Source organism: Schistocerca piceifrons, chromosome 8 (assembly GCF_021461385.2).
Source record: "Schistocerca piceifrons isolate TAMUIC-IGC-003096 chromosome 8, iqSchPice1.1, whole genome shotgun sequence".
NCBI classification, from domain to species: Eukaryota; Metazoa; Arthropoda; class Insecta; order Orthoptera; family Acrididae; genus Schistocerca; species Schistocerca piceifrons.
Window position 1 is genome coordinate 453,174,734 of NC_060145.1, and position 27,314 is coordinate 453,202,047.

The 27,314-nt window shown below is 37.1% G+C and overlaps 1 non-coding gene across 1 annotated transcript; it reads right to left on the reverse strand.

The window, feature by feature from the left end:
- Positions 1-20,130: 20,130 nt before the first annotated feature.
- Trnag-acc lies at positions 20,131-20,202 on the reverse strand. The gene has a single exon. It is a non-coding gene; the product is annotated as a tRNA-Gly (tRNA).
- Between the last annotated feature and the right edge of the window lie 7,112 nt (positions 20,203-27,314).

The window sequence follows — 27,314 nt, forward strand, 5'->3', positions numbered from 1 at the left end:
AATGGCTACATACTAGAATTCAGGTAGACAGAGAAAGTTATGTTGAAGAAAGAAACAAAGCCAAACAAATAATTGCAGCATCCAAGAAGAAATCTTGGGAAGACTTTGGAAACAGGTTGGAGACTTTGGGTCAAGCTGCTGGAAAGCCATTCTGGAGTGTAACTAGCAGTCTTTGAGAGGGAGGTCAGAAGGATATGACTAGTATTTTGGACAGGTCAGGAAAACTGTTGGTGAATCCTGTTGATGCCTTGGGCAGATGGAGGGAATATTTTGAAGAGTTGCTCAATGTAGGTGAAAAAACGATCAGTAGTGTTTCAGATTTCGATGGACAATGGGACAGGAATGATGATGGAAATAGGATCACATTTGAGGAAGTGGAGAATATGGTCAATAGATTGCAGTGCAATAAAGCGGCGGGGATGGATGAAATTAAGTCGGAACTCACCAAATACAGTGGAATGTCAGGTCTTAAATGGCTGCACAGGATAATTTAAATGGCGTGGGAGTCAGGACAGGTTCCATCAGACTGGAGAAAAGCAGTAATCACACCAATCTTTAAACATGGAAACAGAAAAGATTGTAACAACTACAGAGGTATCTCTTTGATCAGCATTGCGGGTAAAATCTTCACACATATTGTTGAAAGGAAAGTGTGAGTATTAGTTGCGGACAAATTGGATGAAAATCAGTGTGGGGTTAGGCCTCTTAGAGGTTGTCAGGACTAGATCTTAAGCTTACGGCAAATAATGGAGAAGTGTTAAGAGTGGAATAGGGAATTGTATCTATGTTTTATAGATCTAGAAAGGCATATGACCATGTTCCTAGGAGAAAGTTATTGTCTGTTCTACGTGATTATGGAATAGGAGGCAAACTTTTGCAAGCAATTAAAGGTCTTTACGTAGTCAGGCAGCAGTCAGAGTTGACAGCAAATTAAGTTCATGGTTCAGAGTAGTTTCAGGGGTAGGACAAGGCTGCAACCTGTCTCCACTGTTATATTATTTATGGATCATATGTTGAAAACAATACTCTGGCTGGGTGAGATTAAGATAGGTGAACCCAAAATAAGCAGTGTCGCATATGCGGATGACTTAGTTGTGATGGCAGATTCTATTGAAAGTTTGAAAAGTAATATTTCAGAGCTAGATCAGAAATGTAATGACTATGGTATGAAGATTAGCATCTCCAAAACAAATGTAATGTCAGTGGGAAAGAGAGATAAACGGATTGAATGCTAATTAGGAGGAACAAAGTTAGAACAGGTGGACAGTTTCAAGTACTTAGGATGCATATTGTCACAGGATAGCAACATAGTGAAAGAACTGGAAGCGAGGTGTAGCAAAGCTAATGCAGTGAGCGGTCAGCTATGATCTACTCTCTTCTGCAAGAAGGAAGTCAGTACCAACACTAAATTATCTGTGCACCGTTCTATCTTTCTACCAACTTTGTTGTATGGGAGCGAAAGCTGGGTGGATTCAGGTTACCTTATCAATAAGGTTGAGGTTATGGATATGGAAGTAGCTAGGATGATTGCAGGTACTAGTAGATGGGAACAATGGCAGGAGGGTGTGCACAATGAGGAAATCAAAGAAAAACTAGGAATGAACTCTATAGATGTAGCAATCAGGGCGAACAGACTTAGGTTCTGGGGTCATGTTACACACATGGGAGAAGCGACGTTACCCAAGAGACTCATGGGTTCAGCAGTAGAGGGTAGGAGGAGTCGGGGTAGACCAAGGAGAAGGTACCTGGATTCGGTTAAGAATGATTTTGAAGTAATAGGCTTAACATCAGAAGAGGCACCAATGTTAGCACTGAATAGGGGATCATGGAGGAATTTTATGGGAACTATGCTCCAGACTGAACGCTGAAAGGCATAATCAGTCCTAGATGATGATGATGATGATGATGATGATATTGTAACTCAATACAAGATGATCTTCTTAGTGGAACATATTTGTTAATTGCTAATTGTAAGTCAATTACTCTATTTAATGACCGTCCAGATCCCTGTGCTTGAAAATTAGATGTATTCTCTAAAATACTTTTTACCATATTTAAATTTTTTATTAAAATCTTTTTCTGTTAAAATAGTATAGTTTGGTGTTTGTTGTCCAAATTGTGGAACTTTTTCATTTGTTTCAGCTGTTAGTAGTTTATATTCACAACATAAATTAAAATTTATCTTTACACCATGATGTACTTTCAAATAGTCTTCAACAACCTTAAAAATCTTGAAGACTTTCCCTAGGTTCAGCTTTTTTATTTTTAACAATATTTGATTATCACTTACTTCTTCAGTGATAGCTGTCACTGTCATAGAGCTGTGTTCAGGTATATAATTATTAACAATATCTTTATAGTTTTTACTTACTTCAGTTGTATAATTTTCATTTACTTTATATTTATTATTATTTTGAACAACATTTGTATCATTTTCGAATGAATTATTTTCAACAATATTTGGATGATTAATAATAATTGAACGATTATTATTAATAAATGTAATTGAATCTCTTTACGTAAATTTGAATATCCTCATAAATTATTTATCTTACAAAATTCACGAAGTCTTACAACAGAAAATAGTTGTAGTTGATTAGCAAGTTGTTCTAGTTAAGCACCAACGTTACTTTCCATTTTGCCCTTCAATTTATTACAAAAAAATTATTAGATTTCTAAAAAATATTTTTAATATAATGATAATTATTTAATAGATAGATGAGGATTATTACTTAATAAATAATTAATCAAAAAGAGAATTAGTTTATTAATTAGTTTAACAATCAATTAGTTCTTAAACAAGTAGTTCATTATTTAATTTAAGAATCAATTAGTTTGCTCTTTTATTTAATACAAAAAAATTCTTTAGATTTGTAAAAGTTGTTTTTATTTAATAAAATAACTATTTAATAGATGGATTGATATTTAATCATAAAGGATTATTAGTTAAAGTTAAAGCTTTCTTATTTGTAATATATTCTAAAGTACATTTCTTACACTTATTATTATGTTTATCCTTATGTGATGGATTGATATAAAAACAATTTCAATCTTTAGTTTCTTGACAGATTTTACATTTCTTTTGTTCTTCACATATAACTTCATTACTCATTGTAGATTCATTTTCCATTTTCTTATGTTCTTCACTTGAATTTCGTCTTAAATGTTCTTTAAAATAATATTTAGCAACACTTTTTCCACATACACAAGGAATTCCGTTTTTATTATAATTTTCTACATGATATTTATTTAAACATGGTCTACATATAGTTCTATAACCATCTTTTATTTACTTTTGCAAAGTGAAATTATCAATAGATTTCTCTGTATTACAATATTTACAAAGTATAGTTTTTACGGAACAATCTTGTTGAACTTGAATGTGCTCTATTTATATAGAAAAAGTTTATTATAGTTGTAAAAAAGTTATTTCTTTAATTTTAAATTATTCAAATAAATTATTTTAAAAATATTCATCACCAATAATCATCATCATAAACACCATAATAAGTTGCTTCATCTTGAGCATCAAACATAGCATGAACATCAATTATGTCAAATTTTTCTGGTACTTTATTTTTAATAATAGTTCTACAAAGTGGACATTTTCTTTTTCCTTTAACCACTCATCAATACAATCTTTATGAAAAATATGTTTGCAATCTGTTTTGAGAAATTGATTATTATTTTCATCATATAAACAAATCGGACAATCAATATATTTTTCACATATCTCAATTAGTATATGAGTTTCAATTAGTTTAGTTTGTATTTCGTTATGGTTCTCCATTTATAAGAGATAATTTTTATTAGATTTATAAAAACGTTAAATGCTCTAATTTAATTATATCATAATTACAAACTACAAGCTTCACATAATGTTTATTTTTCACAAAACTAATAAAAATATTTCTCTTAATTGGAATCGATTGTAGACATCAACAACAAGCTTACATAAAACGATAAGGAAGTTTTAATGCTTATTGATGAAGAAAATAATCCATGGTTTTATGCAAATCAAGTTGCAAATATTTTAGGATATGATCGATCTAGAGATGCAATTAAAAATCATGTTAAAAAAAATACTGTAAAATATATGACAATTTTGGTAGCATTATCTCACTGCTACCAAATATATTCAAAATTCAACAACATTCATCAATTTACCAGGACTTTATTCATTAGTTATGAAATCCAAAATGCCTTTTGCAAAAGATTTTCAAGATTGGGTTTATGAAGAGTTTTACTATCAATTAGAAAACATGGTGAATATAAGATAAGAAACGAGATGATTGATGCTTATAAATATCAAATAGAATCTCTACATGAAATATGTAAATTGGATAAAGACAAATCGAAAATTTAAGAGAAACAGTTAATATGGCTTTTGATGTAATAAACACAAGAAACAAAGAAATAGATACACTATTACGTCATGTTGTTCCTCAAACGAAATGTTAAGATTGAACTATAATCCTAATACAATAAATCTGTATCTGTATGAAAGAAAATTTAAGTACTGTCTGGTATCTGAACTATTTCAATATTTTGAATAACTATACACAAGAACAATTGATAAATGATATAATTTGTCTCTGAGCATCAAACTAAACTTTTATAAAATAACTTTATCTCTATTTACCTAACTGTTACACGAATTCTCAAAACCTAACGATTTAACATAAGCTGTATGTCCTTTCATCTTAAAACTTTTTCAACTAAGTATACATCTGGATATTTCGTTTTCTGTAGTTCTTGTTCATAAAAATTTCCTTTCATATCTTTTACTTTATATATGACTGGATTAGAGTGGATAACATTTTCAATTTCAGATATTTCTGTTGACCAGTTAGCGGTATATCCTTTTTCAAAAAGGCCTTTAAGTTTACTAATTTTCACTTTATCACCTTTTTTAAATTTGGTATCAGCTTCATTAGCATCAGCTGAAGCAGACTTTAGTTTGCGAGTAGAGACAATATTAGTTTTTTCAAATTTTTTTCATTTACTTCTATTGGTTTCATTTTTATTGTAGAATGTTTTGTACTATTATATTTATCAATAAGATCTTTAACTAGATAGATCCATTTATAATTTTGTTGTAAAGCAAATTTCTTCCACATCTTTGCTTTAAGTGTTCTGTTAAATCGTTCAACAACAGATGCTTTTAATTCTGAAGAAGTGGAATAATGATTAATGTTATATTTCTTTCATAATTCTTTGAATTCTTTGTTATAGAATTATTTGCTATTATCTGTTTGTAAATTATTTGGCAATCTATCTATAAAAATTTTTTGAAAAGCATCAACTACATTCTTAGTTGTTTTATCTTTAATAGGAACAGACCAAGCAAATTTCGAAAAGGCATCAATAACAGTCAATAAATATTTATATCCTTTGTATATTTTAGAAATTCCTTTTAAATTACCAGAATCTATTTCAACTAAATCAGCTTGCTATAAATCATCTATACTAAAAGAAACATTATTTTTCTTTTAAAATTTTTTCTCATTGGTTTATGTAATTCATTAATTATTTTTTCATGAATATTATTATTAAAACATACACTGGCACTATCAAATTTTTTTAACAAATTTACTCTTTTTACTTTTATGTATTGTACAAAGACCTTCAAGTCTTTCTTTCATTTTTAGTTGTTACACTAGGTGGATTATGTTTTTCTGTAAACTTTTTACACTTCAAACAATAAATATGATCGTCTTTAAGAACTAAATGCGAATTATGATTTTCCATTTATATAGAATAGAAATTTAATAAGATTTTATAATTGTTCCATTCTATCGTCATCGTTTGATTCAAGTAGCAATTCACCAAATAAAAATACTTTTGTCTCTACAGGAACAGTTTCTATTGTTTCATTTAGAGATATATACAATTCATCTTTCCATTTCATTTCATGTTCATTATCGAGTTGATCAGCATATATATTTTGTATCTTATTATGGGATCATTTTAGTTTTACTATAAAATTAACAGGATACACTTCACCATCAAAAAGGTATCCAGATACAAGAATTTTCTTAATTTTAAATCATACTCAAATTTATGTTTTAGTATTTCATTTCCAACCATAAAAGTAAATTCAATTAATTGTTTATCATATATTCTTTTTTGAAGGTCACTTATTTGACTTAGATATGGTGTTAAATCTGCTTTTGAAAAGTAATCTGAATATGCTTTTTCAATCTCTTCTTCGCAAAATAATTTGATACATCACTTTTATTGACATAGTTACTGAATTATGTTACAAAAGGGATATGTTACAAAACGTGAATATCTAAGCATTCTAGGTATTGTTGAGTAACAGCATCACAACCATTTACTCGATCTTTCATATCTACTATTCTTCTACCTTTAAAATCAAGAAAAGTTTAATTATTTTAAAAATGCCTCGTAATTCTTTCTGGAATTGTTTGATTAAATTGTTTATTTTTGGTTCTAAATCTTTTTTAATTTTTGATTCCAATGATCTTATATCATATGATGATTCCTCATCGGTTTCGATCTTATTTCCAAATATGTACATTAATTAAATCTAAAGTATCATTAAAGTTATAATTATCACATAGTAATTTTAAAACGAAATAGCATAAATGACCACATATTACTTCATTCTCTATCGTAATACAATCGCTTGTTCCTAAATAGTTAACTGATAGTTCTGGTGTATTAGTGCCAAATGAATCAAAAACAACTTTTTTATCTTTATTTTTATAATAACCAATCCAATGTGATCCAGGACTATCAGATGTCTCTAAATTTTCTATACCACATTCAATTTTAAATGGCTTATTTTGTAATTCATCAATTATGTATAACCCTCGAAAGTGTTTAATTTTTAATTGTTTAGTAAGTTCCTCTATATCAAAATTACTTAATGCATTAGGATATTTATTAATTACTTGCTCGAAACTTTTTTTTTGTTTTCTTTATTCCAGTTCCTAATTTCTTTTCCATTTCTAAGTTATGTCTTTTTTGTTCTTCTAATTCTTTATCAGTTCTCTTTTTGTTTATAACTGCATTTGCAATTTCTGCAGATCCATCAGCTAAAGAACCAATTGCTGCTAAATATGGTAATGCAGCTAATAATAATGGTAGAAATCCGCCTTCATGTTGTGTTAATCTTTGACCATCTTTCTTTTTTGTTAAGTATTCAATAATTTTTAACAATGGGAAGAAGTAATGTAATACATAAACTTCCACCAACTTTCTTTTCTTTCTTTCCTTTTGGAACATCTGTTAGAAATGGCTCAATTGCATTTAATTGTTCATTATTTAATTTTAATTTAATTGTCTTTGGTTTAGATTTGCCACTAGGTAGCAAAGTATAATCAATTGTAAAGTTATTCGTTTATATGGTCAAAAATTTAATAATTTTTTTTTTAAATTTATAATCCCCAACCATTTTCATCAACATTAATTCCCATACCAAATTTTCGTCCTCCATAGATTATTCCTCTAAATGCTGTTTATGCAATGTTTACACCAAACGGAGCATCATTTGCACACATTTTTTCTTTTGCAGTTAATTGAAGTTCTTTATCAGCGTTATACATTTTTTCCAAATCTTTTTTATCTCTATAAGCAATATCATGTTTTTTACAAGCCTCATCTAATGGATTTATATTTTCATCACCTTTAGCTAATCTTTCTTCTAATTTCGTCCCTGGACCACAATATCGATAACCAGGAAGATGCATTTCAAATGACAATTTGTTAATTAAAGTACTTACAAATCCTTTCCCATATTTATCACCTTTCGAAAATGTATGTGGAAGATTATTCAAAAATCTAATTAAATATGGAATTCCTTTTGGATTATCAATTTATTTAACATTTGTGCAATACTAACTTTTTCATTACAATAATTCTTATTTCCAGCTAATAACTGCTAATCTATCAATTAATTATCTAACATCATTCATCCAAACATATTCAATTGATTTATCTGTATATTTTTAAATTAAACCTTTACCTTTTCGTTCTGGAGAACTAAAATCTGAAGAATCTATAGTTTGTCTTCTTAAGTTTGGAAAATAATCATCAACAATTTCTTTTATTAAGTATTTATATTTATTACCTTTACTTGGTGTTATTTTATTTGGATTATGCTCCAGAATTATATAATGTATCTGCATAATTTGATAAAACAACAGAATTAAACTTGTCATTCATATCATCTATAGTAATTTGTTTTTCAGTTAGAAGTTCTCATTAATCCATTTGTACTGTCATTTTTTTCGCCAATTTTTTATTAGTTCCACTGAATTCAACAGGTAAATTACCAACATATTTAAACATGCCAACAGGTTTTAAACCAAAAACTTAATCTCCACTATGATGAATGTACTTTAACACTCTTTCAGTAACATTTATCTTTTTAGGTTCATTTATCTTCTTATTTTCATTTTGATGACTACTTGATTATACATTAAGTGAATCAGAAATTCAGGATGTATTAAATAAATACCAAGTAGAAAAATAATCATATTTTCCAGGAATATCATCAGACCAATCTTTTAATGGTTTAATTGGTGATAAATCTCCAAAATCTTCTATATGATGACAATATAGAATCATTTGGGTTTCAACTTCTCTATTTTCTTCAATTGATTTTAAAACTTTATCACCCTATCCTAAGATTCCTTGTTTAACGTGTTCAATTGCATCAACAACAGGTTGATCTTCCTTTTTATATTTTTCATATTCTGTTCTTGGTTGCTTTTTCCAAAGCTTAAATTGTTCTTTTAAATCTTCAACTTTCTTTTTATTTTGTTTAGCTTGTTTAACAACTTTTTCATCATACTTCACAAACATTTATTAAGGAAGAAAAAACATTAATTATGTTACATTTATATTAACATTTACGTTAACGTTTATATTAACATATATGTTTATGATTATGATTCATGTTTGTTTATAAAAATTAATAAGGTAATGCATTTTACTTATACATCTATCATAATAATAACAACCACAAGTGTCTGGTTCACATGTAGCATTATCCCTAGACCATGAACAATTTGTATAATGTTGACCATAAATTGATTCTACTTTTTGTGATTTTTCGAATTTTTTAAGTAATCAACAGCTTCATTAAATTCATTTATATGTTGAGGTAAAACTTCATCATCATGGTCTAATAGATAAATAATATCATTTTTTCCTGATGCTAGTAAATTTTTTCCTTAATAAATAAGTAGCTAGTAAAACTATCTTAGGCTGCATCATGAATAAAATTGAAAGTTATCGATTCTATTCATTCTCTGTGAATGACAAAACTAAAAATAATTTAAATGTTCCTAACAAAGATACAGAAATTGAAATAAATATTGGTGATGGTTGGCTTCATTCAAATCATGCCGAACTGTACATGAATTTTAGTATTATTGGAAATGATGGCACAGATTATCCAACTTATGATGGAAAATCAAACAAAAAATTGATAATTATGTATCAAAACTGTTTGATTTCATAATTATAAAGAAAGGAAATAATATTTTATCTAGAATTGAACATCCTTTTATTTCTTCATCTGTTTTACTTCATCTAACTTCATCTGTTACTGAGAAAATCAGTTTAGAAGGACATATAATTAATACAGGAAAAATAAATAATAAAAGAAATTAAGTTCTTTATCCACTATCATTACTTGGTGGATTTTTAAAGATTATAAAGAAATTATGCGGGAAGGAGATTTAACAGTAAATTTTACATGTAGTTCATCTTCTGGAGACACAATTTTATGGTGGTCTGATAAAAATGATGCTCGAATTGAAATAAGATACACTTCCTAAAGAAGAGAAAATAGTTATAGAATCTATGGAAATTCTTGTACCGGTTGTTAAATATGAACCAAATTATGAACTTGAACAACGTGAAATTATTCTTAAGAATCCGAAAATTCCTATTTCTTTTTATGGACTTCAAACACAAGACGTTGCCGGATTATCTGGTAAAAACAGTTTTGAACTAGGTATTACAAATTACTATAACTCTGCAGGATTTGATATGCCATACTTTGTATTGGTTACATTTCAAACAAATTGTAAAAATAATCAATTAGTTGATTTGTCAGTATTTGATCATGACAAACTACAGAATACGTATTTGAAAAATGGTGAAATGAAGTTTTTCCTCAAGAAATGTGGAATATTAATCCGCCAAACAATTTTCTGAAAGCATATGATGCATTTCTTAATTTTAAAAGAATTACTTTACTAAAATCAGATATTGATGTTAGTCGGTTTAGTTTTATAAATAATTATCCAATTTATGTAATCAATATGACACGCAGAAAGAATGTTGTAGCTACTCAGAAAACTGCTATGAAACTTTGTGTAACTTTTAATGATAAAATTCCAAATGATACACTTGCTTACATAATTATGTATGGTATAAAGAATCTTACATATGATGCACAACATAGATTACTTTCTGAAATTTTTTAATTAACATTTGCTTCTATATAAATGAATGAGAAACTTAAAAAATTATAAAAGGGTTAACTTCTTGCTTACATACATTTCTGAAACATTTTAAGAATGATACAAAAAATAAAAACTGAAAATTTTAGTATCTTACTTAATAAATGATTTCCGAATTACTTTATTACGTTTTTTCTAGATAGCCCTTTTTATGTAGATTATGTTAGCACTTTGAATTTTTGAAATCGGTTAATATTTGACTGAGAAATTAACAATAAATTTTTTGCCCCTTGGCCTTTTGAGTTATGCAACCAGACTTGCTTCCGTGTATTGCAGGTAGCAAACTTTTAGGGGAAAAGGGCCTAGCCAAAAATGCAATCAGAATTCCAATATCTCTAAAAATAAAAAAGTTATAATGAAAACGAATTTTCATAGTCTTGAGATTAAACAGAAAATCAGAAGTCCAAAAGTGGTGAGTCATGGTAGATACATTTTGCATGTATGAAACTGTGCTTAATTTTATATGTATCTAACTGTATTTAGAGAGACATCTGCAAGCATTAGTCTGAAGTAACTGGATTCTAACTTCTGTCAACAGATGGCACTGAAGTAAGTTCCATTTACTTTAATGTGGGAACATACTTTACTTTAGATGTAATTTCCTCTAGTTTTGTTTTTAATTTTGTCGTTCAAAATCGCATTCATCAATTGTTCACGCTTGTTCTCAAATTTTAAAATGGAATAATGTTAAGAAAGTAATAAATTTGATCCTGAAATAAATTGAAAAAGAAGTTGATTTTTAGAAAATACTTTGTTAGTAGAACTCCAACTATATATACATTCTTCAAGCTCCTTTACTTCAGCAAAAACCTCACACATTCGTTAACCAATGAGAGTGTGCCTATCAAAGGTCATTATAACGTATTTGTGTGAAGAGTGCTAGCCATTTGGCTAAAATATCCAACTCTCTCACTTATGTACTTTATAACAGCCCGAACAAAAGAAGCGGTTCTGTTAATTCAGAACTTAGTCTTGGTGTAGCACTGCGTACATAAGGGTAGAGAAGTACAAAATATAGAAAATGTGTGTAGGACAATGTGTTGTATGTTTTGCACTTTTTGAAAAGCAATAAATATTTTAATATAATTTACTATTGTTAACTAATATATTTATTTATGTTCACAATGTAAAATTTACTTTTCTCATCATTTTATTTAAGTGGACAACACTAAGCGTCAGCTAAATCAGACTTTAGGCTGAGCAAAGCCACAATTAAGACAGTGTAGTGAATGTATGATTAAAAAAAGTATTGTCGAATTTTATAAAGATAAATATCAAACAGGTAGACATTGTTATGTATGTAAAGAATGCTGGAAAGAACGTCAGAAAATTAAAGTTACTTGTGAATGTAGTGTAAATGTAATGGGTCTTCCTTCAAAAACATTTACAAACAACAACTCATAACAATCTTATGGCTGCTCAAGAAGAAAGAATTAGGAAAATGTTGGGTAGAGAATAGTTTTCTTATATTAACCTTTTAATATCTTACATTGTATGTAAAATAAGTGATTTTTATTATATTTATTATTATATTATTTATATTAATATATTCTATTTTATTATTAAACTATCTGACTAGGTGAAAGGGATGGTAGATGCATTTTGTATGTTCTGGATTATTACACCAATCTTATGGAAAATAAAAAATTCCAAATGTTAATGAGTAATTTTTTATTTTTTATAAGATTGGTCTAGTGGTACAGAACATACAAAATCCATCTACTATGGTGGGAAAAGAATTCTGAAATTAGAAATACTTACAAGGGAACCTCCCCATCGCACCCCCCTCAGATTTAGTTATAAGTTGGCACAGTGGATAGGCCTTGAAAAACTGAACACAGATCAATTGAGAAAACAGGAAGAAGTTGTGTGGAACTGTGAAAAAATAAACAAAATGTACAAATTGTATAGTTCATGGGAAGATATGCAACATCAAGGACACTGGGAATGCAGGAGTGCCGTGGTCTCGTGGTAACGTGAGCAGCTGCGGAAGGAAAGGTCATTGGTTCAAACCCTCCATCGTGTGAAAAGTTTAACTTATTATTTTCAGTTTATGTGACAAACTCTTATATTTTCATCACTTTTTTGGGAGTGATTATCACATCCACAAGAAAACCTAAATCGGGCAAGCTAGAAGAATCTTTTCACCCATTCGCCAAGTGTACAAGTTTCGCGGGTCGACAACATATTCCTGTCATGTGACGCACATGCCGTCACCAGTGTCGTATAGAATACATCAAATGTATTTTCCTGTGGAGGAATCAGTTGGCCTATGACCTTGCGATCAAATGTTTTCAGTTCCCATTGGAGAGGCACATCCTTTCATCTACTAATCGCACAGTTTTGCGATGCGGTCGCAATACACAGAAACTAAACTTATTAAAATGAACAGGGACGTCAATGAACGAACGGACAGATGCAAAAATAAAGGAAGTAAAATTTTCACTCGAGGGAAGACTTGAATCAAGGACCTCTCGTTCTGCAGCTGCTCACGCTACCACCGTACCACGGCGCTCCTGAGCTCACATTGTCCATGATATTGCTTACGTGGCCCATGGACTACTCAGTTTGTATATTTTGCTTATTTTTTCACAGTTCCACACAACTTCTTCCTGTTTTCTCAATTGATCTGTGTTCAGTTTATCAAGGCCTATCCACTGTGCCAACTTCTAACTAAATCTGAGGGGGGTGCAATGGGGAGGTTCCCCTGTTAGTGAGGCTGCGGTGGCGAGTATTCCTGTGTGCCCCCCTGGCACAGTGGGCAGCGCGTTTCATCTTCTTAAGGGCGTACGTTCGATCCTCACCTCAGCCATCTCATTTTCTCTCCACGACGGTGAAACGCACAGCATAGCTTTTGCGAGGTAAGGCCGTATTTGCTCTTTATTACCACCTAGGCTTCTTTGCGTCAACGTGAGTGTGTTTGTTTCCAGTTATTACTAATTACAGTTTTGCTAGTTGCACTCGAGACTGAAAGCGATGTTTGTGTAGTATGACTTGGGCGCTTTGGGAGTGAGTAAGCGGGATCGTGGTGGCGTACAGAGTTCAGCGTTGGCGCCAGATTCGGCCCTAAAGTTGCGTGGAGGAGAAGTATTTCTGGACGCATACACACGTAGTGGATCGTTGAGGTATGGCCGGTATGGTCTAGTGGCCCAGTTCCGCTTCAGACGCCGTGCAGTGTGGACGTGCCTAGTCTTTCGCTCCGCTGTAGCGTTACGTATAGTGGAATATCGTTTGTTTACGTGTTGTTTTGTGACTTCTGTGAGTGTTTCTCCGTCGTTGTTTCGTCCCTTGTGTTACTTTCTGTGCTTATTTCAGTGTGTTTTGTGTAGCGGTTTCGACCGCGTAGTTTGCAAAATGTCGTCTCAGGTTATTTCTCGTCAGGCTACAGTTAGTTTTGCTTTTGACAAGTCAACCCACCATGTGCAACCTAGTTCCCTTGAGATTCATGATTGGTTGGTAGATAGCTCTGGCATTCATTTGGATCAGGTGCACACTGCTTATTTTGATACCGAACTGTATATATTCTTTGTTAAGTTTATGGACCCTCTTCAGGTTGATAAAATTCTTTCAAAATTTGGTCATCAAGTTCTGTTTCGCCATCTGGATGATTCTGTAAGCACCGTGCTGCTTTTAAATGCTTCTATTGCGTACACCAGTGTTCGTGTTTACAACCTTCCACCGGAGGTGGATAATGTCTGTCTTAAGGAGGGTTTACAAAAGTATGGTGATGTTAAGAGGATTAGCCTTGAACGCTGGTCAAGCCAACATCGCTTGCAATGCTATAGTGGTATTCGTTCAGTCGAAATGCACGTTAAGCAGAAAATTCCATCTCACCTGCAGATCGGTGGATATCGTGTCCATGTAACATATAGTGGTCAGGTTGGCACCTGTTTTTTGTGCAATGAAAGTGGTCACATGCGTACCAACTGTCCACGGAGGGTTTTTGTTTTAAAAAATTCTCTCGAACAGCGTCGCAAGTTCACGGTCGCTGACCTCGTTGCAGGTGGTTCTGCTCTTGGTGTAGAACAGTCCAATGGTAGTAGCACCCCGCCACAGGTTTTGCACACCCCTGACACAGAATTTCCTCCTTTGCGTGCTAAATCTGATGTTGTTCCGTCTGTTCCTCAGGTGGGTGTGCCGCTTTTGAATAATAAACGGCGTCGCGCACAAGATGGAAATAGTACGGATGAGGATCTCCCCGAGATGCCCCAGTCCGAGCGACCGTCATCCTCCGAGGCACCAAGTAGTGTAGCTGCCCCCTGCCCTCCTGAGGTAGCGGCTCCGGTGGCGGCTGCTGGCGCCCCTCCGGCCTCTGACGCGCCTTCTCTCGAGTCGGATCGTCGGTCGGGCGTGTTGGCGCCGTCTTCCGAACCGACTTCGTTGTCGCAACAAGTGGAGCCGCAACAACTTCCTGCTTCGCTGCCCCACACCTCTGCCGGCGGAGCTGCTCCGCTTCCTTCCAACTTTGCGGCTTCGGACCTTCCTGCTCACGTTTCGCCTCCATGTAGTCCATGTTTGCCGGATGCTAGTGTAGGTGTCGACCAGTCCGTTTCGTCGGATGTTTCCCCCGCGACCCTGGATCCCGAATGTGGACCGGCGCGAGTGGTGTCGGATACAGAACTTGACCCTCCTACGTCACCGGCGGCTGAAGCTTCCTTGCCCGTCAGCCGACGCAAGTTACGCGTTCAGCCGAACGTCAATGCTGTTCGCAAAAAACCGAAGCGTAAGGGATCCGCGGAACGGGGTAGCAGTCCCCCTCCCTTGGATGCCTCCGTCTCCCCTGCTATGGACTGTGACGTTGGTGCGTCGGTGTAGGTGATTTCTTCTCTCGCTTTTTTCTCCGTGGTTCAAGCATACACCTTTCTTACCTTAAATGTTAACCGTATTGAGTCCGACGTTCGCATTGCCTCTTTGCGGCAGTTTATTTACGACTCGTGTGCGGACGTAGTGTTTTTGCAGGAAGTGTTGTTTCCTGATCTCTCTTCACCTGGATTTCAAACTGTTTTTAATGTCGCACCGGAATATTCAACAGGAACTGCTCTTTTCTTTCGGGAGGATATTCCTATTACTGACATTGAATTCCTTGACTCTGGCCGTGGGATTGGTTGTCGTCTTTTTGACCTCCGCCTAGTTGTTTTGTATGCCCCTCTGGTTCGGGTCACACTGTGGCTCGATCGCGCTTTTATAAGGAAGAGCTTATTTATCTTTTGCGCAAGAGTCCTCGGAGTCTCCTGCTCGGAGGCGATTTTAATTGTGTTTTACGACCTGAAGACCAGTCCCCCCAATTTTAATTATTGCCGTGATTTACATAACTTGGTTCGTACGATGCACCTGCGTGATGTTTGGGAACATAAATATCCAACCCTGGTGAAATTTACGTTTGTTACCGCGTCCTCATGCAGTAGACTCGACAGAGTCTACTTCTCTGATTTTTTATGTGATAAAATTCTTTCTGTCGATGTTGTTCCTACTAGTTTTTCTGACCGTTGTGCTTTTACTGCAACTGTAAATCTTAGTCAGCAACCTGCAAAACTTTATCGTTCCCAGTGGATGTTAAATGTTTCCCACCTTGCCGACAGTGCTATAGATGATGTTATAAGTGCCGTGTGGGAGCGATATCTTCGCTCTGTCCCGCGTTACCCCTCCTTGCTGGTTTGGTGGACTGCGTTTGCCAAGCCCAAGATTCGTAAGACTTTGATTTTTTACTGTGCTGCAAGGGCGCGTGATTTTAAGAACACGTGTGAATTTTACTACTCTGTCCTGCGTGAACTATATGACGCGGCGGGTCCCTCTCCTTTGAGGATCCATGACGTTCGTCGTATTAAAGCCAAGCTCTTGAGCCTTAAACGACGACAGATGGATAGTCTGCGAGTTAAGTCGAAACCTCACTCTCTTTTTGAAGGTCAACTGACATATTTGTACGACCTGCTACGGCATCAAACTCGTCGTCGTCGTCGCCCCTTCACCTCTTCTCTTATGGTGGATGATGGACGACAGCTTACTGCACAGGAGGAAATGACTCGTGCTCTTCATCAGTATTACGCTAGTCTATATTCTGCCGATGATTCTGGTGAGTCACTTTCGGATGATGTCCTTGGGGATCTTACTGCGACGATCACGTCTGACGCGAACGGCGACTTTCTCCGGGAGTTCCAGGTAGATGATGTTTTCGATTTTATTGCTCGCTCTCCGTCCGGTAAATCGCCGGGTCCAGACGGCCCGCCTAAAGAATTTTATCTCCGTTTTTGGCCTCTTTTGGGTGGCACTTTTACGCAGATTTTAAATGGGATTGTCAGGGGGATGGATGTGCCTGCCGATTTTAAAATAGGGAAAATTGTTTTAATTCCGAAGTCCTCTGGTCGTTTATCTGCTGCCAATCTTCGTCCGCCCACATTGATGAACTTTGATTACAAGACAGCTGCTAGAGCGCTCAATAGCCGGTTGTCTTCTCTGCTTCGGGATGTGATTGGTGCACGTCAATGTTGTTTTCATGATAGATCTATTCTGACCCCAGTAGCCGAATATCGGGATGTTGTCTCGGTTGCGGCGGTTACAAACGTACATTGTGCCTTTGCTTTCCTTGATTTTTATAAGGCTTTTGATAACGTCAGTCATGTGTTTTTAGATCGTGTTTTAGGTACAATAGGTTTTAATGCTTCATCACGTGGTGTTCTTGGCACTTTTTATAGGGGAATAACTGCTCGGGTGTCAGACAATGGGCAGCTGACGCCGCCCATTGCTCTCCGCCGCAGGGTTCCTCAGGGTAGTCCGCTCTCTATGTCTTTCTTCATATTGTCCCTGGAACCGCTGTTTCGGACTATTGTTCTCAAGCTTCAGGGTATGACCCTCTCTGTTGGGAAGCTCACTGTTAAGGCATACGCGGATGATGTCGTTCTCCTCCGTCAACGTGATGATACCCCGTTGTTGAAAGGGGCAGTTGATGCAAACTGTCGTGTCTCTGGAGCACGTCTCAATCAGGGTAAATGTAAGTTCCTCGATATTCGAGGATTTCGCGATGCTGATGTCCCTTGGGCCACTTTTGTCGATCGCCATACGTCATTGGGGATTATCATTGATCGGTGGCCTCTAAAAATGGCGGCTCTCAATTGGAAATCTGTCACCGAGAAGATGCAGGGGGCTCTGATTGTCCATGAGCAACGCTCTGCTACCATTTTGCAAAAAGTCGGAATTTTAGACACATACGTCCTATGTAAACCCTATTATGTTGCTCAGCTGTTCCCACTTCACATGATGGTGGCGAAAAGGCTGCGCCAATTGTCTAGCAGGTTTATATGGAAGGGCCATCTATTCAAGTTACGTTAAGAGGTTATGACGAAACCGCGTATCTCCGGAGGCTTGGGCCTCTCTGACATTACTCGCAAGACATCTGCCTTGTACGTCCGCCGTACGACTCTAATTCTTACGCAAGAAGTGACTTCAATTACATCCAGGCTTTTTACTGTTGTGCGTCCGGAGAACCTTGCTCCACCTGTCGACGTCGGTCGCCTCCTCAATTTTAAGTTGGAACACATCCGGGAGTTTTATATTGCGGTGAGTTACCTCGGTGACGTCTTCTTGTGACGACCGGTGCCAACAACCAAGGGCTTGATTGCCAGCTGGGAGGGGCTGGCCGGTCCGAATCCAATAGAACTGGCGTCTCCATCCGTATCCTGGAGAGTTATCTGGAAGAATGTTAGTCTGCCGATCCACTCTATGGCTGTGGCGTCCAAGTGGTATAGGGTAATTAATAATTTGGTCCCCACCAATGGACTGCACCGTATTGGTCTTTCTGACACGGACAACTGTACTCGGTGTGGTCTCCTGGATACCCTTGAGCATCGATTCACCTGCTGTGGGCACCTTGCTAATTGGGGTTGGCTCAGGAAACAACTGGCTTTTGTCACTAGGTCTGCTGAAGCCGCTTATACTATTGACATCGTCGACCGGCCCGATTCTTCCTTTTTTTCCGTGAACGCAGCTCAATACCATCATGTGGTTGATTGGACATTTCATACATTTTGTCAACAGTTGACATGAAGAGGATGAACACCTAGCGTTTCGGCAGTACATGCTTACTGCTTACTTTAACCGCTTGCGATTGCCAGGCCTCCGTGATGATTTTGCAAATATGCTTAGCCTGACATTTGAAAGAGAGGAAGTTGGCTAAGGTCACCACTGTGAGCCATTCTCTTTTATACTGTTTCTAGATTTGCCGCCTTTATGTATACTTCTTCTCTACACCAGGACTGAAGTTTTCGTGAACCTTTAGGGCGCACAAGCGAAACAAACGTGAAACCAAGAATCGAGACAGTAGGGAAAAGTACGACGCCCTTGTACAGGTGCCATTCGGAAACAGGACGGTGGAGTCATCGTGGCCAGGCCTCGGGCTTCGACCCCTGCCCAATTTGATTACGTAGGCCTGAATCTGACTGTCACCTCTAACATTTACATAATGAAAAAATAAACTAGGAAGAAGAAACAAGAGGTAAATCAAAGACAAAAAGAAAAAAAATTGATAAGGGGTAGCACTTCGGATCCGATGATTGCAGATTCAAAAAACAGGGGCAAGGATACCTGCCTCTCATCCAGGAGGCCCGGGTTCGATTCCCGGTACCGGAAAGTGAATTTTCTTGGCTGAGATGAGAAAACTTCTCACGGCCGTTTTTCGTCTTCGTGGAGCTGTTGCTCTGGGTTCCAAATATAAGGTGAGAGAAAGTCAAGAAAAAGAGATACATCCTCACGAGAGTGGCGGGGCCGTTTTGAAGGGAGAGGAGACGGTTTTGCGGTTTTGGACTGCTGATGCGACAGTGTTGCATCGCCCGTTAGCTCAGTGGGCTATAGCGTCGTGCCAGTAACGCGTAGGTCATGGGTTCCATCCCTCCACGGGCCATTCCATTTTCTCCCCTAATAGGAAATGCTGTCTCCTGCGAGACTCTGCCTGGCAGATTCTAAATGATGTGCACATCCAGCTAGAAGTCTGAACGTTTCGCTAAGGGGTTGCCAACGGCCAGCTCACTTTCGATTAATGAAGTTAAGCAGACGTTTGCGTGGTTAGTGAGTGGATGGGTGATCGTCCGGGATCTCTGCGTGCTATTGGACCCTTTCCTTTAAACCCCCACCCACCTCCTTTTGTGCTACTGTGTTGACGTGCTTTGATGCCTCCCTAAGCAATTTAAATTACGTTAACGAACATATCATCCAAAAACTAACGAGGCTGTTTGCAAAAAGAGCGAAAGGAAAGTGCAAGAACGACTGTGGCAATAACAGAACCGTACGAATCCACAGATATTTTCTCAAATGTGTACATAACACTGTAGCGAAGCAGTGAGATTTCCGAAATTTGTAAATGAAAGTTTAGCTTTTCGTATTGAAAAGGAAAAGTACTCTTGATTACTTTATTTCTCGCAGCCAATTGTCGTACTTCTCCTGTCATATCGGCCCCACCGCCGAGCGGCAGTCGAGCAAAGTCGGGCCAAGTCGACACACGATGAAGTGAAATCAATCCACTTAGCTGGATCGAGGCGAGTGACGAGGAGATACTACCTGTGCCGCGACACGTGGCAATTTCGAGGATCGCATGGTGTTGAACACACACTATTGCGATACGCAAAAATGACAATCCTCCTGCGGTGGCCGAGAATCGAACCCGGATCAATTGCTTGGTAAGCAACCATGCTGACCGTTACACCACCACCGCATTGCGCTGCACGCTTCCTGTGTCGCGGTGCGTTGCCGCCCCTGCTGCCACCAGAGGCTCAAGCGACCCTGCTGCAGGCGCTCTGCCCGCCAGGACATCGGAACGCGGTGCCACGTTGCTTCCAGGGCGATGCACTGTAACTAGACGCAGCACTGACTTCCGCCGAGAAATCCACCCTTTCATGTACGGCATTGTGGGAAAACAATTCTGAAATTAGAACCTCTTAGTGAGGCTGTGGTGGCGAGTATTCCCGTGTGCCTCCGTGGCGCAGTGGGCTGCGCGTGTCATCGTCTTAAGGGCGTACGTTCTATCCTCAACTCAGCCATCTCATTTTCTCTCCACGACGGTGAAACGCACAGCATAGCTTTTGCGAGGTAAGGCCGTATTTGCCGTTTATTACCACCTAGGCTTCTTTGCGTCAACGTGTGTTTGTTTCCAGTTATTACTAATTACAGTTTTGCTAGTTGCACTCGAGACTGAAAGCGATGCTTGTCTAGTATGACTTGGGCGCTTTGGGAGTGAGTAAGCGGGATCGTGGTGGCGGACAGAGTTCAGCGTTGGAGCCAGATTCGGCCCTAAAGTTGCGTGGACGAGAAGTATTTCTGGACGCATACACACGTAGTGGATCGTTGAGGTATGTCCGGTATGGTCTAGTGGCTAGGATACCTGACTTTCCCGCAGGAGGCCCGGGTTCGATTCCCGGTACCTGATTGTGAATTTTCGGGGCTGAGATGAGAAAACTTCTCACGGCCGATTTTCGTCTTCGTGGAGCTGCTGCCCTTGGTTCCAAGTATAAGGTGAGTATGTAAGTAGGCTGTTTATGTTTTCTCTATGTAAGTAGGCTGTTTATGTTTTCTTATTGGCAACGTTACGTAGCGCTTAATATAAAAATCACTGGCTGTGCTGTGTGCAGTCTGTGGCTAGTTTGCATTGTTGTCTGCCATTGTAGTGTTGGGCAGCGGCAGCTGGATGTGAACAGCGCGTACCGTTGCGCAGTTGGAGGTGTGCCGCCAGCAGTGGTGGATGTGGGGAGAGAGATGGCGGAGTTTTGAAATTTGTCATGAACTGCTATATTTATATATGATGATATCAAGGTAAATACATTGTTTGTTCTCTATTAATATCTTTCATTTGCTAACTATCCCTATCAGTAGTTAGTGCCTTCCATAGTTTGAATCTTTTATTTAGCTGGCAGTAGTGGCGCTCGCTGTATTGCAGTAGCTTGAGCAGCGATGATTTTTGTGAGGTAAGTGATTTGTGAAAGGTATAGTTTAATGTTAGTCAGGGCCATTCTTTTGTAGGGAATTTTGAAAGTCAGATTGCGTTGCGCTAACAAAATATTGTGTGTCAGTTTAAGCACAGTCATGTATAATTGTTTAAAGGGGACGTTTCATATGTCGACACATAGCCGAGGATACCTCACTGGAATCTTCTGATTTTTTTTTTTTCTTGTGGTTTGTGTAATTAGTGTAGCTTTTGTTTATTGCTAGCGCGTAATTGTAGAGAAAATCTCCTTTGTTGTTGCAGTCTTTCATTGTTGTACAGTAAAATAGTTGTGGCATGCATGTAGATTTGCACCAAGTATTTCGCAACTGCAATTAACTATATATTATTTTCAGTGTTATGTTAATGTGTTCTCTTATTTTTGCTCTTCAAATTGTGCTTTTCTGTGTTATCGTGAAATATTGTGACAATAATGGCGTGTGAAAAACGTAATACTAGGCTCCAAAGTAAATTGAGAAATGACAGTGAAGACGAAAGCAGTGTGTTAGCGCCGCAGAGTAATGAATTAACTAATGTTCGAAGTAGTAATTTGGTAATTGTGCATAGGGAAATGGAGCGGGCGGCAAACAATGGTGTAGACAGTGAAACAATTAGAGAACAGGGAAGCATTATCGATCGATCGGTCGGCAACAGCTCGCCTCAGGAATCCGAAATGACAGGAAACAATCTCGCAAATACTGTAGATTCATGTTTTGGATCCTCACCGTTTTCTCAAATAAGTCAAGACACATTTTCTGCTTGTCAAAATGTGAATGTTTCCGGTGCAAATTCACTGCCGAAAAGCACTGAGGAACATGTTCCAGACACCAGTGCATTGTTATTACAATTAATACAGCAAATGGGACAAACACAGCAAAAGCTTCAAAAGTTAGACACAATGGAACAAAATCTTCGAAAGTTAGATACAGTGGAACAAAATCTTAAAAAGTTAGACACCACACTTGAACAGAGACGTGAAGATTTAACTACTGAGTTACATAACATTGAATCGAAATGACAAAAAGTCTGTAATGACGTAAAAACACAAATTTGTGAGCATTTTCAACCTATTTTTTCGCGGCATGAAAATGCATTACAGAATCATGAAGCAGCCATAAAAGAACTGCAAGCCATTGTTCATGAAAATCATGAGACCTTGTGGGCTAAAATTGACTCAGTTGCATCTACCGATTCGGTTACGCAACTTGCAATAACTCAGGAAAACTTAAAGGACACAGTAGATTCGATTTCAACACAAATGGACACTCTGAAACTTGGTTCAGAAAAACACACTGAGGAAATGTGTTCACTATCGGAGAAAGTAGCCGAACTTTCGGATCAGGTCACTAACTTATCTACAAAGGTAGATGATGATCTGAATGACACAAGACCTGTAGCCTTCACTGACACAGAAGAGTATGAACGAATTAGAAAATTCAAACAGAATCAAAATCAAATCAATACACAGTACAAAAGAGAAATCCAGGAAGTACAAGATCAGCTGACACAGGTAATACAAGAATTACATATTTCAGAGGATACTCGCGCCCCAATACGGGAAGAGGGACACAGAAATACGGAACAGCCAGAAAATAATAACACAGGGCATTTCGGAAGTTATGAAAGAAATTGGCAATGTGCACAGAATTTTGATATGGAACGGCCGACACGACCTAACAATGACCGATATGCGACTCGCCGACATGATGATTTTGACTATAAGCTGTTCATTACTACACGTAAATTCAAAACATTTAAGAATTCTGGCAACGACATTCATCCACAAGCATGGCTCCATCAATTCTCGCATTGTTTTCCTCCCAACTGGTCGTTAGAACACAGATTAGAATTTATGTGTGGCTACTTGGAGAATGAACCAGCTGTAAGAATGCGATCGGTAATTCACGATTGCCACAGTGAAGGAGAGTTTTACCATGCCTTCCTCTCAGCATATTGGTCTCAAACTACACAAGACCGAGTAAAACATAGCATCATAATGATGAAACGTTTCGAACAATCTGAATTTTCCAGTCTTATGAAATATTTTGAAGACATGTTGCATAAGAATCAGTATCTTTCAAACCCATACAGCCCCTCAGAACTCATCCGCATTTGCTTAATCAAACTGCCTGAACATTTACGACATATTATTTTGGCAGGACGTTGCAAAGACGACATTGAAGCATTTCAGGGACTTTTACAAGAATTAGAAATTGACACTGACAATCGCGGAACGCGAAACCAGGAACACAACAATTACAGGTCACATCCGTCGCAATTCCGCGATGAAAGAAGTAATAACTGGACACGACAAGGCTATTCTCACAACACATATCGTGACCAAAACAGACACCACCCGTATGACAACCGTTGGCAGAGTAGTAATAACTACAGGGAAAGATCACCTCTCCGTGGTAATGACTATCACAGAGACAATAAGAGAAACAGACAATATGGGAACCAAAATAAATACTATCAAGGGAGACAGAATAACTTTAGACGCAACGGACCAGCGCGTAGTTACGATTCAGGGAGAAATTCTCCACCATGTGACCGACAAGAAAGAAACTATGGAATCTATCGACATGACGACAGACGATATGATCGTAACGACAGACCTGAATTGCATCAGAACTGGCGGGATTCAAACAGAGCAGGGCCCTCTCGTCACGGTGAATTTGTAGAAGTTATGTCTCCAAATCCCAATAACGACGCGCGCCAACAAAGAGACAATAGGCAATGACTCACACCGCTGGCAGCAACAAAACGTACTTATGAAACTGATGACGCAGCTGCCGTAGCTAGTAATTACGTAAAAATGGAAGACATTAGGGACATCTTACTCCAGGAACACGACGTAAAACTTAACAACATTGCATATCCTGTGATTCACATTACTGTAAATGACGTAAAATTTACGGCAGTACTTGACTCTGGCAGTCCCATCTCAGTAATTAGTGGAACAGCCTTTAGCAAATGCAACAAATCGAACAATTGCCCCACACTTCCGTTACGTAAGATTAAATTACAAGGTGCAATCTTTGGAAAAAGTGTAGATGTACGCCAACAAACCAACTTAGAATTCTTTTGTCAAAGCCACCGCTTCTCTACGAACTTTCTTATTGTTCCATTATTGTCGACGGAAATTATATTGGGAGTAGACTTTTTGAATGAATTCAAAGCAACCTTAAACTTTCACGATGCTGAAATAAGTTTAGAGAAGGAAGGTAAGTCAATAGCTTTGAAATTTGAAGATTGGCTCTCAAACCATGACGAAGAAATCAATCGGCTTTACCTTCTATTGGACAACAGTTCGGAATTTTCTACGGAACTAGACACTAACAATCACTCTGCAAGAACTGACAGGGATGATGTCGACGGCATATTTGAAATTAATGAGTTAATTCAGAATAAAATTCAAACAATTGAGAATTGTAATGACACTGATAGGCATGACCTTTTTGAGATTTTACAAGAACATTCCACAGTTTTTACTCATAAAACAGGAACAATCAAGGGATTTCAATTCCAATTTCGTGTTCGTGAGCATACTAAATTTTGTGTTAGACCATATGTAATTCCAGCACATTATAGGGACCGTGTTAGAACAGAAATACAATCTATGCTTGACGAGGGCATTATTGAGCCTGCAGTAAGCTCATACAACAATCCATTACATGTTGTTGAGAAGAAAAATGGATCGATCAGGCTTGTCTTAGATTCGAGACAAATCAATACGATCATTATTCCTGAAACAGACAGGCCGCAAACGTTGGAAGAACTTCTTCAAAATTTTAATGGTGTAAAAGTGTTGTCTTCCATTGATCTCAGATCCAGCTTTTATCAGATCGAACTTCATCCAGAATGTAGAAAATACACAGCTTTCCTTTGTTTCGGCGTTTGTTATCAGTTTCGGAAACTTCCCTTTGGTTTGAACATTTCTTCGGCAGCATTCATTCGCGGGCTAAATTCCATATTACCTGAGTTCTTAAAACGTCACATCACCTTATATGTGGACGATATTCTAATAGCAGAAGCTTCATGGGAACAACATAATTGCATCCTCAACAGTTTGTTACGTATTTTTGCAGAATCTGGAATTACAGTTAACTTGGAAAAGTCTGAATTCGGTAGGACAAAGGTGAAGTTTTTGGGACATATTATTTCTTCTGAAGGCATTCAGCCGGATCCTGAAAAGTTAGAAGCAATCAGAGCCATTCCAGTTCCATCCACAAAAAGACAAGTCCGCAGTTTTCTAGGTCTCGTAAATTTTTACCGTCGTTTTCTGAATATGCAAATTCTTGTTACACCAAAACTTTGTTCTCTCGCTGGAAAAAATACTATTTGGAACTGGGACGAACAATCACAGTTGGAATTCAATTCCCTGAAAGAAGCGTTACTTAACGCGCCAATACTAGCTCATCCAGATCTGTCACAAGATTTCTGCCTTAGCACGGATTCTTCTAAAGTCGGTCTTGGTGCCCATTTATTTCAAGAAGCCATAGAAAATGACATTACTGTTCAGAAAACCATTGCTTTTGCTAGCCGAGTGCTAACAAAATCTGAAAAAAATTATTCCGTTACTGAATTAGAAGCATTAGCTATCGTTTGGGCATTTAACAAATTCCGTTTCGTTCTTTCTGGTAAGCACGTAAAAGTATACAGTGATCATCGTGCATTACAATTTCTTATGTCTTCAAAATTAAATCATGACAGGTTAAAACGTTGGGCATTGTTTCTGCAAGAATTCCGCTTCACAATAGTCTACATTCCCGGCAAGGAGAACATTGTTGCGGACGCACTGTCACGCGCACCGTCTGGGCTTGAGAAAAGTACCACAGAAGGCAACCTCGAGAAAAATTTCAGTATTCTTTACATTCAGAAAGTCGCCTTTGAAAACTTCATCACCACATCTTTAAAGGACATTGCTCATGAACAAGATAAAGATCCGATTTGGAAAGACATCAAGAGCAAATGGCATGAAAAGACACACACACAGATTCGGCATTATTATCTGGTTAGAAACAACATACTGTTCAAACGCTGCACTGTTGATGACAAGCTATGGGTACTTTGCTTTCCTGACGATTTTGTTAACAAGCTCATTTGGTACATTCATTTCAGCTACGCACATTTTGGTCCACGAAAATGTTATCATATTCTTCGAACGACTTGTTATTTTAACAATATGGAAAAAAGAATTCGAAGAGTCTTGTCTATTTGTAAACTTTGTCAAAAGGCGAAACCATCTACTGTCTCACATCGTGCTCCGTTGTTTCCTATTATTCCTTCTAAATTAAAAGAATTTGCTGCTGTTGATCACTTGGGACCGCTTGTCAGAACATCCAATGGATTTTCATACGTTCTAGTCGCTGTTGAACTTACTTCAAAATTTGTTTCTTTCACTCCGTTACGTAAAGCCACTGGACGATCTGTATCCAACGCCTTTGTTAAAAATTTCTTACGTGAAGTTGGCCACGTTGCTAAAGTCATTTCAGATAACGGACCGCAATTTAGATCTGCTGTTTGGTCACGCACGCTTCGGAATCATAAAATCAAACCTGTTTTTATTTCATTGTACTCACCACATTGCAACCCGTCTGAACGGATTATGAAAGAAATCAATAAGCTTTGCAGACTTTATTGTCACAGAAAGCATCAGCATTGGGACAGATATCTACAATTATTTCAAAATGTGCTGAATGAAATGCCTCATGATTCCACTGCTTTACCACCTACTCTTGTACTGAAGAATGAAGAACCACCGAACAGAATCAGAGAGCTTGTACCTTTCCCGAATACACGTACACTTCGACACAAAGACATAATTGATTTGGCTCTTAAAAATA